The following is a 3986-nucleotide window of genomic DNA, read 5'->3' as shown; positions in this document are numbered from 1 at the left end:
GTGCTGGAAACCTTCCTCACAGATTTTGGTCCACGTTGATGTGACGGCATCACAGCTGCTGCAGATGTGTCGGCCGCATCCATGATGAGAATCTCCGGCTCCACCACATCCCGACGGTGTTCAGACCTGTGACTGCGGAGGCCATTAGAGTCCAGTGACCTCACCGACATGTTCAAGAAACCAGAGTGAGATGATCTGAGCTTTGTGGCGTGCTGGAAGCAGCAATCAGAAGGTACTTTATTTGTGGCTGGTGAGTGTGTGTATCAGTCAGTAAAATGCTGGAAGCAGCCATCAGAGGACGGTCATAAAGGGACGGACGCGGTCAGCATCAACACTCAGGCAGGCGGTGGAGTTTAAACGATGCTCTGCTGGTACTGAGGAGCCCAAAGTGTGAAGAAAATCTCTCCCCCACCATCACAGCAGCAGCCTGAAGCATTGATACGAGGCAGGATGGATCTATGCTTATATGTTCACACGAACTCTGACCCTACGCTGTGCATTCAAAGTCACTTAAATCACCTTTCTTCATCTTTCTGATGCTCAGTTTGAACTTCAGCAGCTCATATTCAACGTGCCTAACTGCACCGTCGCTGCCACGTGATTGGCTGATTAGATATTTGTGGCTGAATGTGTATCAGTCAGTAAGATACTGGAAGCTACGTTTTATTAGGGGAAGAAAAAAATGCTTTTTTTGCTAGATTTTTTATTTTAAACTTGATTACTGGATATATAATGTCTCCTAAATAACTCAGCGTTTGTGTTTGTTCACAGCAGTTTAAACTCCTCTGTGACACACATGAAGGATGCAGGAGGAGGAGGTCCGATACCAGAGCGGTTTTTCTGCCTGGGAAAACGGGTCACTGTAGTTTGATTCCTCGTCCTCCTGGCTGAGTAAATATTTGTGGGCTCATGAGAGGAACCTGAGGCGAAAGCTCACTTCTTGTTTGGGGTGAAGACACTGCAATCACAGTTAGAACTGCACAACAGTAAAAAACTTTTAAAGAAGGATATTAAATAAAAAAAAGTTCAAATTAAATTATCACCTGCAGCATATTTATTGCCATTTCCTGTTTTAATCAGCAGGATCATCCACACTGGTGTAATTTCTGAGGATGAAGGAAAAAAACCTGAATCATGCTGACAGGAGGAGGAGGAGGAGCGCGGCGTATGTAGGGCACAGTGCTGGAGGTGGAAGTTGGCTACAGGGAGGTGACTGAGGCTCTGCTGGTCTTTCAGGAATATGTTGGGTTAAGAAGGATTACAGCGTGTAAGGATATCTGCATGAAGAGCAGAGATCTGATGCTCGTGCTCAGTGCGGTCGTGGCAGCAGCAGCCGCGGGGATGATAATGATGTCAGAGGTCCTCTGAGGTCACAGCTCCTGACCTCAGCTGCGCCAACTGGAGCAGAAAAACTGGAGGGGAAGGGCGGGGCCTGTGACCTCACCGACGTCTGGTTGCTTGAATCGACTTTCAGAGGCGATCGTGTCATTTATATGGGTGACAGATTAAAGGAAAACCCAGCATCAAGCGTTTCACGCTGCAGATTTGGTTCTCCAAGTCTGCTGGAGGCATCAGCGCAGTTCTTTCTCCTCATTTGGTGTTTTTATGATGAGGGAGATTCAAAATCTCCCATCAGTGTTCAGCTGAGTTGAGATCTGATGTCTTTGAATCGTTTTCATCCTCATTAAAGAATTCGGTGGCATCTCGTGTCCTGTGGAAAGCAGCGCCAGCATCCTGGAAAAGAGCATCACAGGCTCAAACCCAGAGTTTCCCCTTCAGATAAAAACATAACTGCATAGGAGACCTTTGCTGCTCGTTGGCAGCCTGTAGACGGCCCGTCCACCCGCAGAGAGCGTCTGTCGTTGATGGAGGCCAAACTCTGGCTTGTGCTGCTGTTGGTCCGTCAGCCGTGGAGAAGAACGAAGTTCGAACATCCATCGTTTACACGGTTTGTGGTGACGACAGAGGAGGCCGCCGTTGAAAAGTCGATGCTTTGTTCACGTATTGAAGGCCGACTGAGTGAAGGACTCCTCCATTGTTCGGGTTTATCACAGTATTCGGTTTCTACGGGTGCATTTTATGTCCTCGTTTATAAAATAAAATATAACATTGAATAATTGCGAGCAATGAAAAACAATTGTGTGTTTTTGAGTCTCAGTGGTTTGGTCCATCACCTTCCTTCTCTGAACTGCTGGGTTGCCAGATCTGCAGTTTTCCTGCAAAGGTGGGCTACTTTTGAAGCCTTGCTGAGGATATTAATCCCAGACACTTTCCAAAGGAAGCTCATTTCTGTTGCTCGTTTTGAATTTTATTTCATTTATAAAACACCAAATCACAACAAGGGCAGCACAGTGGTGTGGTGGTTAGCACTTCGCCTCACAGCTATAATGACATCTAGAAGGTCAGAGTTCGATTCCAGCTTGGCCTGGAGCTTGCATGTTCTCCCCCTGTCTGTGTGGGTTTCCTCCAACAGTCCAAAGACATGCAGTTACTGGGGTTAGGTTAATTGGTCACTCTAACGGCGTGAATGTTGTCTGTCTCTCTGTGTTAGCCCTGCGACAAGCTGGTGACCTGTGACAGCTGGGATAGGCTCCTGCAACCCTGAACAGGATAAGTGGAAGAGAATGGATGGATGGATGGATGGATGGACAAATCACAACAAACAGTCGCCTCAAGGTGCTTTATACTGTAAGCTAAAGACCCTACAATAACACAGAGAAAACCCAGCAATCAAAATGACCCCCTATGAGCAGCACTTGGTGACAGTAGGAAGGAAAAACTCCCTTTAAGAGGAAGAAACCTTCAGCAGGCTCAGGGAGGGGCAGTCATCCACCACAGGTGGGGGTCAGGATGTAGATCAACCTGTAAATCGACGGCTTCGTCTTCATGCTCGACGCTCGCTTCACCTCAACAGACCAGTACAGTGTCTGCATCACTGTAGACGCCGCACCAATCAGCCACTCTCCTCACTCTGAACAACAACTCACTCCTGACCCGGGGCGGGCGTGCCACCCTTCCCAGCTGAGAACCAATCATTTATAATCAAATCTTCTCAAACTGGCTCCAGATCAGATCAGACTGCATTCTGTTCACTCCTGATGTTGTGTGATCCATCACTGAAACACAATTTATTCTACTCGTGCAAAAAAGGGCTTCTTCCCAGCGTTGCCTTTCACAATAAAAGCACTAGACAGTGAGGGTAAAATTGGTTTTATTTTTGTTTTATTAACCAAAGGAGAACATGAATCAGGTGTTCAGATCAGGCTAAATTCTGTGGATCAACATGGCCGCTGTATGAACACGTGGGAGCTCCGCCCCCTAACGAGGCAGGAAGTTGCTTCACAGTTCTGGCTTCTGTGCCGCCTCATTTAAAAAAACCGGCGCCGCCCTCCACAGGAAGCAGTTGTGTTATCAGAATGAAATCACTGTGTTAATCTCCCGCGTGTGTTGTGTAACGCTGGCAGTGAACACTGTGTTCAGACAGGCGGGATCACTGCATCTGTTTACAGCGACCTGCAGATTAGATGCGACCTCACACTTCAAATAGAGACTAATCCGACGCAACACACACACACAACGCTGAGCGGTGCGGGAACATTAAAGTCAGCGACCTAATCCCCCGGGGTCAAACAGAAACACTTAGAATCAGAGCCATAATCATGGAGATGGTGTGTCTGTTTAACACACACACTTTACAGCTGCTGCCCCTCTCTGAAAGCAACCGAAATCTTTTTTTATCACCACACACACACACACACACACACACACACACAGAGTTGTTTTTCTTGTAGTTGATTTGTCAACTTGTTTAAATCCTGTATTTCTTTTCTTCCTGTCAAAAATCTTTTAAAGGTTTTATGTGATTTCCGACACTCGTGTTCCAGTTTGCGCACACAGGCACAGAAATAACATTCAATGACATCAAAGCGCTAAAAATATAAATAACAGAATGTGGAATATTCAGACTTACTGATTCATGCACTGAA

The sequence above is a fragment of the Archocentrus centrarchus genome, chromosome 15 (genome assembly GCF_007364275.1).
Source record: "Archocentrus centrarchus isolate MPI-CPG fArcCen1 chromosome 15, fArcCen1, whole genome shotgun sequence".
NCBI lineage: Eukaryota > Metazoa > Chordata > Actinopteri > Cichliformes > Cichlidae > Archocentrus > Archocentrus centrarchus.
The sequence above is the reverse complement of the archived record's forward strand: the minus strand, read 5'-3'. Positions refer to the sequence as shown.